This window comes from Amphibalanus amphitrite, unplaced genomic scaffold (genome assembly GCF_019059575.1).
Source record: "Amphibalanus amphitrite isolate SeventyFive unplaced genomic scaffold, NRLGWU_Aamphi_draft 000097F_arrow, whole genome shotgun sequence".
NCBI classification, from domain to species: Eukaryota; Metazoa; Arthropoda; class Thecostraca; order Balanomorpha; family Balanidae; genus Amphibalanus; species Amphibalanus amphitrite.
In genome coordinates this window covers 591,650-603,209 of record NW_024881592.1, presented here as the reverse complement: position 1 = coordinate 603,209, position 11,560 = coordinate 591,650, and positions in this window count along the sequence as shown.

Sequence of the window (11,560 nt, the reverse complement as noted above, 5' to 3'; positions counted from 1 at the left end):
AACATAAACGCATGCATGTATTTTCTGGTGGGAGTTATAGCTTCTACACAGACAGTGTGTAACATAAACAAATGCTGGGCAGTCCGAGGCGCGTTAGTCACTTGTTCCCGTTTCCCTCGCCACTGTCAACTGCCTACAGGCGATGATATGAAACAGTCGCCGAACAAAGAGACACCGCTAGCGTACTTGTATGTATGTATAACTGAACAGCGAAGTGCTGGCAGCACTACCAGTCAAGCTTAATCGGATGATTACCTATCCGCGCATCGCTGGAGCTCCTGAGTTTTCACGCTTTGCTGGGGGGGGGGGGGGATGAACACCCCTTCTATATCGGCTCCTGGGCCACGTAGCGACACGCAGTAGAGTAGGAGACGTTCGAAAAAGCGTTAAACAGCGCTCGTGATATTCCAATGGTGACCCCAAACTCTAAACAGCAACATTTTTTTAAGTTTGTCCTAACCTGAAAGGTCAATAATGACATAGAAATTAAACTTGGGTATTGTTGGATTCGTCTCCTCCCAACAATTTGGATGATTTTGTTGCACAGGTCTATTACCATACCAGGATAGAAATGGCGCGAGAGGTGGCACCTGGCAACTCCGACCCATTTGCGTTCTATAGGATGGGAAAATCGCATTATAGTAATAATGAAAGTTTACAGTTCTACACCTTAGCTATAGCTTGGTAGCGTAGCGATGTACTTACATACACTGAACAATACAAAAGTGTCCATCAATTGCATTCATCATATCATTGTTCGTATGGTATACGCATACCTAAGTGACATTACATAGGCAGGTAAGTAATACTTTATCATTTTGCTATTTCTCATGACTTGTATTTTTAGGCATCCATATTACTTCATAAACAAAATGGTGGGTCGTGAAAAGCTAAACATTACAAGTACCTAAACAACTACAAGTAACTAAAGTACCTAAACAAAAGACATGGCACGAGTGTGCCAGATCTGGCCATGAATCCTACCCGGGCGGAGGGCAGAGGGCAGTGTAGGTGCGATCGACGGTGCGCAAAAGGCGCGCCAAAAGAAAATATCTGTGTTCTTCAAACATTGAATTTTTAAATTTAACCCGCGCCGGGCCGGTGCTCTGAGATTCCGCGCCGGGCCGGGGGTCTGAAGCTGAACACCCCCTTCTAACTCGGCTCCTGGGCCACGTAGCGACACGCGGTAAGCGGCAATCGAAAGAACATCCAAAATAAGGACGAAAACACTTCAGCAATTTTTTGGGTCAGGTCAAAGGTCAGGTCACCAGAGGTCAATGTTGACTATTTCAACCTTTTGGAAACTGCTGACGGCTATCTCGAGAACCGAAAGAGCTACAGCGCCGCGGAAAAGCGCATTCGATAGCCCTTTTACAGACCTGTCTGAGTATTGTTCTCAGATTTGACCTCAGGTCAACGGTTAGCCTCCAGAGGACAAAAACTCCAAAAATAACCGTTTTTACGAAAAGTGTTTTTTACGGCAATAACTTTTGACTCAAAAGAGCCATGACATTACTATTGCCAGCATCGTGTTCCTCTCGTCGAGACGCGTCGAATGAACTAGAATTTGACCTTGAAAGGTCAACTTGAAAATTTGACCTCTGGTCAAGGTCATGACCTGACTGGAAAAGGTCATGTTACATATCAGTCGATCCGCAACGTCGAGCCGAACACATCTAAGGCGTTTTCAGCGCTCTAGCACGCCTCTATACGAAGTTATTAGCGAAAAGCTGTTAGATTCTGTTCGTGACCTGAGATGACCTCGGGGACATAACGAGGGGTCACAGTTGCCATTTTTTGGGTTCAGTGTGTCAATTTTACCTACATCTCTATGTTTGAGAGTGTCTAGAATAGCGTTCGTGCGAAACAGACGCTTTTCAATTTTCTCCATTGCAATTGACTTATAATAGAGAGGCCGCAAAATTGACCTGACCGATATCAAAATTCCGAGATATAGATTTTATAGATAATGTTACTTTAATCAATCGCTGAAAGTTTCAAGGCAATCGATCAATCGGCTCACTTTAATGAAAAACAATATCAAATTTTTATCTGTATTCAATGTAAACGCGTTTCGATTATGTCTTTATCAATACATTGATACAATACAGATATAATGATTATGAACACAATGATTATGAATACAATGATTATATCTGTATTGTATCAATGTATTGATAAAGCCATAATCGAAACGCGTTTACATTGAATACAGATAAGAATTTGATATTGTTTTTATTGTGAACATTTGTCAAAATGAACAATATACAATCGGTATATTGTTGTTACCTATATTGTTAATCGGTATATATGACCAGCACTCTTGGCGTGACCTGGTGACCTGACCTAAGGCGACCTGGGTCTGAAATTTTCACAACATGTGCAGAAAAGATACACAAACAGGTGTGCCAAAAACGTCGGAACTCCGCGCCGCCGTTTTTGAGATATCTGCGAAAAACCGCAAGGCGGGGGGGGGGGGTTCAAACACCCCCTGGCCCGGCGCGGGTTAATGTCATTTCTACCAGTGGTCCTTGAATCAGGAATTACTCAGGTTTTTCAAAGATAGCGTAAAAACGGCGGCGGGCAGCGCCATCAAATTTGGCACAGCCTATGGAGCAGCCTTTTTACATGTGACCTGAAAATTTCAGGTCCGGGTGACATTGGGCCAGGTCACCAGATCAGCGAAACCGGTACAAGGTCATGGTCAAATTCCGATTTTCTGTACAACTCAGAGTTTGAACTGTTTTCCTTCAAACTATCAGGATGTGCTAAGGTTACCGAGTTGTATAACACATAGTTCGTTTTTTTATGTCACTGGAGGTTAGTTAGGCGTCATTACGTCGTAATGTTAATGCCTATGGGGAAAATATTCAATTCGGAAAATACTGGAGATATCCGCTTCATTCTATCACTTTTGTGCTTTGAAACCACAGTACACATTATGTCACTTGGTGCTTCTTTGTTTGGTGTACTTATCTATGGGTCAGGTCAAATGTGGTCAAGAGTTCAAATAATGAGGTTTGTGCCAATGACTTGTAACATAATAAAGATAAAGCTTTCAATATGGTACCATTCTGCTCCACTTGAACAGCCAAGTCGAATGATATGCAAAATTAAGCATTTCGGCCATTCCTAAGACTTAACCCGCGCCCCACTGGGGGGGGGGGCTATTTATAGCCCCCCTCCCGTTTTTCTGCAATAACTTCCAAACCGCTTGACGGATCGACGCCAAACTTTCAGTACCTTCGGCTGCATCAATTTGACACCTTGTGTCAAAATTTAAACTTCGTAGCTACCATAGGTCGGCCGGAAATGACGTCAGAGTGACGTCATGTTCGTCTGATTTCGACGCAAAACATTGAACCACGGCAATCGCTCCCAAGAGCTCAGTTTTTAAGCTAGATCCAATTTCTTTGCATGAAAGGACTCAGAATTGATCGCGCTATCAAACTGCTATCTCGGATTTTCAAAATTTTGAAAATTTCGAAAATTGTATATAATAATATTCAAAATTTATATTTTTATATTTTTTTCAAAAAGTTTTTGACTTTTCGAAAAAAACCGGAATATATGTGACAGAATGCATGATTATGACTAACTCTAGCAAGTTTTAGCTAAATATCTTCAAAAATGGCCAAGTTATACGCATCATTGCAAAAAATTCACAATTATTAATTTTTCAAATCAATTTTTCAGTACGTATTTGACATCGTACACCAATATAAATGGCACCATCGTGTTCCTGAGATCAAACTGCATCCAATAGACACCTTTTTTGTTGAAAAATTTTAACTTCAAAATTTGACCTTTTTTGACCTGAAAGTGGCCTGACCTAAGCTAAATTCGACTCAAAATGACCTCGAATGACACAGACGACATCAAATTCGAAATCTATGGCCTAAATGGACCATAAAACATGTGTCACGTGACCGACGCATGATATAATATTTTCGTGACCTGTGATGACCTGACCCTGACCTGAAAATCAAAGTACAAGTTTGGTACCCTCAAGGTATCTAGAGCATCTGTTCACGAGTGTGGAAACCAAAAATGAGCCTGATCTGACTTGTAAGACGGCGGCCAGAGCCCAAAATGTGAACAAGCAAAAATGCTAATAATTTTTACTTTGACCTGACCTGTGACGTCATCGGTGACCTCGAGGTCAATGAAATTAGGTTTCGCTCGACAGTTTTTCCGGTGCTATCAGACGCCGTTTGAATTTTGACGATCGGCCCAGTAGTTTCGGAGTTAGGAGGGGGGGGCTATGAATAGCCCCCCCCCCCCCCAGTAGGGCGTGTTATACACAGACCCCAGTGGGGCGCGGGTTAAGTTGTACTTAAGCTGTGCTTACCTTTTTAAGTACCTACACTTAAGCAAGCAAAAACGCATATCATTCGACGCGCCTTGACGTGCTGAGTTCACTGGTGCTTATGGTTCTGCTCTATCTTAGTCAAAGGTTACGAGCGAAAACCCTTTGACCTGTTTTAGCAAAAAAAAATTACATTTATTCCTATTTCCTACCCATCAAAACCTCCAAAATATTGACCCAGAGCAACCAAATTTGCACAGGGGCGAGAATTTCAGGGGGCTAACCTACCTACCAATTTTGTTGTTTCTGAGTGCCATAGGAGCCAATCGCGAAAGCGGGTTTAAAGTTTAATTGATGGACGTCCAGCTTCTTCGTACTAGCTATGCTATCACCACAATCCTTGAGTCAATAAATCAGCACGACTGTCGCCTGGCAACTGGTACTGTGACCAAAATCCGCCTTAGTCAATAGTTTTGTAATGCACCGAGATTTGCACACTGTGCAGGGCAAACAATATTCCATCTTTTGCAGAGCTGATTGCAAATCACCCGACTGCATGTTGCAAATGCACAATGCACTGGCAGGATCTCTGACACAAGTGGGATTAGCGCTGAAACGACACATTTGAGCAGCGATACACAAGGCATCATTTATGTTGCATCCATAGGCAGTTGATTGAAACTCAAGCTCGTGGGAATATAGTCCTATAGTTGCGCCGAACCCATGGAACCTGATACACTTAACCTTCCAGGCGGTGGGGGGACATTTTTTTGTCCCCCCCCCCTTTAGTTTTTTTCGATATATCTCGAGAACCGCTGCGCCGATCGTCACCAAACTTTCAGTAGGTACCCTCTCGGGAGTAGCTAGCGCACATGGTGACCAAAAATTTTTCCAAGGGCTATGATAGGTTGGCCGCTAATGACGTCAGAGTGACGTCATTTTTGCCATTTTCGACCCAAAAAAAGGTTTCGCGGGAAGAGCTGTCAGGCCTACAGCTTTAGAGATACAGAAAAATATTCCAGACATAAAAGGTGTGGAATCAAGAGGACTACAAAGCTGCTATTTCGGTTTTTTCGATGTTTTTTTTTATTTTGGCCCAAAAAATCAAAAAATATATTTTTTGAAAATAAGAGCCGAAAAATCCAAAAAGTTTTTTTGAATTTCGAAAAAACGGAATATATGTGATAGTCCCTACCGCCTTCTATCTACATACCAAATTTGAGATCAATACCTCTTTTTTGGCCAAGTTATAGCGAAAAAAACTGTTCAAAATTGATGACGTCAAATTTCCAAACTCAATTGTTAGCAATTCTAGACATCGTAGCGCAAAACAAAGACCACCATTAGACTCCCCGTGACGAGCTGCATCGAATCGATACCCATTTTATGCAAAAATATCAACTTTGAAATTTGACCTTTTTGACCTGACCTTGACCTGACCTCCACCAGAAAGTGACCTAAACCGTACCTGATGGTCTTATAACCAATACCATTGAGCTGGAAATGAAAAACTAGCCATAAAACATGCATCGCACAACCTTAGTAAAGTTGGGTTCATGTGGTGACCGTTGGTGACCTTTGGTGACCTGACCTGTGACCTGACCTGGTATGAGCAGTGACCTCTAATAGCAACATATGTACTAGATAACTGACGCCTTATCGCTGGTTTTCGACAAAATGCGTTTTACTCGGTGTTATAGCGCTTTCCCTAGAAGCCCCGTGAAGTCCACGGTGAAACATTTTATCTTTGACCTGACCTGTGACGTCATCGGTGACCCCGAGGTCAATGAAATTTGGTTTCCGTTGACAAATTTGACAGGGCTATCGAACGCCGTTTGAATTTTCCGGATCTGTCCAGTAGTTTCGGAGATACGAGGGGGGGGGGCAAAAAATGCCCCCCCACCGCGCGGAAGGTGGCTGGGAGGGCGGGAGGCCCACCGCCTGCCGGGTTAACCCGCGTACCGACGGGTCCGCGCCAACTTAGAACCGACGGGGAGAGGCCACCACCACCCTGAGATCTCGAGAACGAAGCAAGATAGAGACAAGCGGTAAACGGCATGGGGTATGCACGGACACATCTGACAAGGTCTACAATTTTTGCAAAGGTCATTTTCAGGTCATGTCAGAGATGACGTCACATGGGTCAAAAAAGTCGAAGTTGCGGCGCTAGACATGAGAAGAGTTTTTCGCGAATAACTTTCGAAGTTGTGAAAGTAGGAACAAACTAATGGCACCAACGTGATCCTTTCGTCAATCCGCATCGAATTATATATGTGTTAATCTCGAAAGGTCAAGTTGAAAGGTTGAACTCAAGCCACGTGACCTCAAGGTCATCATGTATTATCATTTGCTGCGCCTTGACGAGCTGAACACAATTAGGCCATCCGCGCGGCTGTATCTCGTTCCTGTAAGGACTAAGGAGTTATTAGCAAAAACCCTTTGGTGGCCTGTGATGACGTCACATGACCTTACAATTGCCCAATAGCAAAAGAGGGCTCAAGGTAGTCAAGGTTGATCGCATATGAAGCCATATATTCTGACGCGTTTTAGTGCAAGAAACTTGGAGCTGAGTTTCCCCCATTGACCTCCGGGAGGTCAAGAAATTGACCTGACCGGTAATCCATATCAAAATACCGAGGTATAAAATTGTAGCTACTAATGACCTCATTACATACTGCGACTTTCAAAGGCCTCCGTCAGCTACTGTAGCTCTGACACGGTGACAAAGTTGCAAATGAGTGGTTTGAGGTTGGGCCATTCGAAGTGACCTGGTGGCCGGACCTTAAAAAGTAGGAGATTGAAAGTTGCACACCATGTGTAAAGGGATGGGAATGGGAATAGCCATGCTAAATTTCGCCGCGCTACGCGCCGCGGTTTTCCCGCTATTATCGAAAAACCTCAGGGTGGGGGGCGGGGGCGGATAACCGCCCCTCCACCCCCCGTTCGGTGCGCGGGTTAAAAATGCCTTGCCAGGGCGAAGGTTAAGTTGACCTCACCCGAACAAAAAGTATACCACTCGACGCGCCTGAGCTAGGGAAACACGAATATGCCAAAATCGCTCCTCAGTCCTCTGCAACTATTTTTGGCGAAGTTATTGTCCAAAAACCGAGCCCGTGCCTCTTGCCACTGGACCTGACCTCACAGGTCACCGGTTGACTTGAGACCTTAACCCTTGCCCGCACATGCCATTTTCCCATCCTAGAACGCACATGGGGGGGGTTGCCACCCCCCCGCGCCATTTCGTTCCTGTTGGAGATAGAGCTTAGCGGTAAAGACCAAAAAGATTCTTTGGGATGAGACGAATCCAATAATACCCAGTTTTACCTTCTCAGGTCAGTCATTGACCTTCCAGGTCAGGTCAAACTAAAAAATGTTGCTGTTTTGGGTCACCGTTGGATATCAAGTGCGCTGCTTATCAAATACCGATGACGATGCTGTTTTCTGGTGCCAGGCCAGCTAGAACCTCTTTGTCACACTACCCGACCAAAATTTTGCAGCTGAGGTCATTTCAGGTCAAGTTAGGTCAAGGTCAATTATATGTGTTTGTATGTCTGTGTGTGTCTGTGTGTATATTGATATGTGCACCGATTGTTTTTGGGTCCATATTACATGAAATCATGCTCTGAGAAGCTTTTACCAAAAATGCAGTAAAAAAAATTCAAAAAAGTAAATTTAGCTTGCCTAAAACGCAATTATCTTAGATGACCTAGGTTGACCTTGACCCTGACCTTGACCCCTGTACATCGTCGAACAACATGTTCCATGATAGGTGGGAGGTAATACTGGCAAAAAAGGCCGAAATCAGGGTGTCAAAAGCTCGCAAGGCCCATGGCAAACGCAAGATGTTGAGAATTGGTCATTTGGGTCATGACATGACCTGAAAAACAAGGTCATATCTCCGAAACCAAAAATCACAGAAACTTGAAATTTTCAGTGGACATCAAGAAAGGATAGAGGAGCAGCTATACGAAAAATCAGCCTTCTAGCGCTAAAAATGTTGAGTGCAGAGCAGAAAGACTACCTGGGGGGGTGGCAACCACCCCCCCCCCCCATGTGCGGGCGAGGGTTAAAGTCGGGTACCACTCGCTGCGTCTCGTAGCAGCGCGCACCCCCTTTTTTCGCGAGGCTCTAGCTTAATTAGGGGGTGAAACGGCGGGGGGTTTCATCTCGTGGTGTAAAATGTAGAAGACCGATAAGTCCGGCGAGGGTCAAACTGCGCCGTATGCCGGAGTTTACCATACATATGCGTGGTGTGTACAACATATTACGACGCACTCATAATCGAACCGTTGACGTCATACGCGACATTAGTACTTCCCCACCCACGTTTCTCAGAGCTTTGAAACTAGTTCGTCATACCTCGGCTGCTTCCTGGAGCCTGGTCCTCCAGTCATCCTTCCTAATAACATCCTGCACCGCTTCGCAAGAAGATGACCGTCACACATATTAGCTGTGCCTCAGTCTAGTAGGCCGGCTGCTGTATGGACCCATTGCTAGTCCAGACTGTGTCCTGTGACATCGTCTATCATTAGAGCGTGACTGGAATTTCCACCGATTGCCCGTCGTCCCGCCACCGGCCCAGGGTCACGGCGGCCAGAGCGTCTCGACTCCGATAAGGAGGCGATTCACCTTTCCTCCCTGACCCTGGATGTGTCTCAGGTCACCGCCGCGGGAAGCGGCCCTGGATGTGTCTCAGGTCACTGCCGCAGGAAGCGGCTAATGCAGTAATGGACGCAGCGCGATATGTAGCTGTGCCATGTGACGTCGGCGTCTTTGTCGCACGACTGTGATTTACAGGTGGCTTGAATTGGCTATTATGAAGTGAGAGATGGTGATTAGAACTTTACAGTGACGCACCTTATTACATGGGGCATACAATAGCAAAATATGATGCATGTAGGTAATGTGCAGAGCGTTGGCGGCCTTGTAGCATCCTTCTGGAAGGGTACTACTAAATACAAATTCACCAAAAAGTGTTGTTGTTTATTAAAACAAGGACGAATCAATGTTTATTGGAGAGAGAGAGAGAGAGAGAGAGAGAGAGAGAGAGAGGAGGGAGGGAGGAAGGGAGAGAGGGAGGGGAGAGAGACAGAGACAGAGAGAGAGACAGAGAGACAGAGAGATAGAGACAGGGACAGAGAGAGAGAGAGAGAGAGAGAGAGAGGGGGAGAGAGACAGAGACAGAGAGAGACAGAGAGACAGAGAGATAGACAGGGACAGATGGAGACGGGGACAGATGGAGGCGGAGGCGGAGGGAGTCTGAGATAGAGACAGACGGGTAGGGGGTGGTTTGGACGGGTTGTAACGACTTCGGAATTCCCAAAATGAAAAGCTGGTCAGACTGGTCGAATATCTTTATTCAAACTGGTCGGAAAGATAACAAGCTAGATGACCTCGGACACACAGGAACATAAATCAAGATACTATCTTCATGTGATTAACCTTTTCAATCGACAACCTCAACAACATGAGGGGATTAACCCGCGCCCTGCTGGGGGGGGTGTTTGAACACCCCCCCTTGTGTTTTTTCGCGAATATCTCAAAAACGGCGGCGCGGAGCGCCGCCGTTTTTGGTACACCTTATCATACATCAATTCTACACATGTTGTGAAAATTTCAGACCAAGGTCATTCAAGGTCAGGTCACCAGGTCACTTGAAGTGACCTCACCTCATAAAAAGTTTCAATGTCTGTCATAGCTACACCGAGTGACCGATCGCTTTGAAACTTTCAGCGATTGCTAAGAGCAATAGCATGTACAAAATGTATATCTCAGAATTTTGATATCGATGACCTAAGGTCAGGTCAATTTTGCGACCTCCCCATTATAAGTCAATGGGAGAAAATTGAAATGCGCCTCTTTTGGATGAAAGACATTATAAACACTCCCAAACACCGAATTACAAGTGTTTTAGACACACTGAACATGAAAATGGTGTCCGTGACCCTTGTTTTTGCCCTGAGGTCATCTTAGGTCACGAATGGTATCTAACAGTTTTTCGCAAATAACTTTTGATAGAGGCATGCTAGAGCGATGAAAACGCCTTAGATGTGTTCAGCTCGACGATACGGATCGACTGATATGCAACATGACCCTTTCCGGTCAGGTCATGACCTTGACCTGAGGTCAAATTTTCAAGTTGACCTTTCAAGGTCAAGTTATAGTTCATTCGATGCGTCTTGACGAGAGGAACACGATGCCGGTAAAAGTAAGCTCGTACAGGGCTTGGGTCAAAAGTTATTGCAGAAAAACTGTTTCCAAAAAAATCGGCTATTTTTGCAGTTTTTGCCCCCTGCAGGCAAAACCGTTGACGTTAGGTCAAATCTGAGAGAATTACTCAGAAAGGGCGTTAATAGGGCTATCGAATGCGCTTTTCCGCGGCGCTGTAGCTCTATTGGTTCCCGAGTTATGCGTTGGCTTCTTGGAAATTTTCGCCATTCGACCTGGAAATCGGCGAAATTTTGCCTTCAATGACCTCTGGTGACCTGACCTTTGACCTGACCAAAAAATTGACCGAAGTGATTTCGTCATTATTTTTGACGTTCTTTCGAACGCCGCCTTCCGCGTATCGCTACGTGGCCCAGGAGCCGAGTTACAAGGGGGGGTGTTCAAACACCCCCCCCCCCCCAGCAGGGCGTGGAAATCCAGGACCCCCAGCCGGGCGCGGGTTAAAGGATTTGGCCAAATGTGGCATTTGGTAGCCCCATGTGTATCATATTCCATATTTTATGTTAGTCGATCATCGACATACCTACATCAAATGCAAGCAATGATAAGTGAGCGCTGGATCTACTAGAGGAATGCATACCGATGGACTGCTTTGTCGACCTGGCATTCCTTAGGTGTTGGTGGCTCGGGAGTGCAGTCTGATGGATTATTGATTATCAAGCTGCGATAATTGGCTGTCAAATGATAAGCAGACGTATGTCGGTGACGCGAGAATATTGTAACGCAACTGTTACAGTTTCTTTTTCGTTCGTGTTCGTTTCATGTCATCACCGTGATAGCTAACATAGTATGGTGTGCGTATTGTGTATGAAATTTGGATTCGCCAGCCGCCAGTTCGAAGAAGACAACCGGTCTCGGTGACAAGGGGCGGGGGAACCCCCACTTACTCCGCATGCTCATCAACCGAGGCTTAGGGCTGAAACTTCTATTCAACGACTGAGACATGACCAGTTAAATTGCATTGCAATTAACGTCGGTGTGGGTCTACTGTATGCATTACAATGTCGGCGCCAGCGGCTGCGG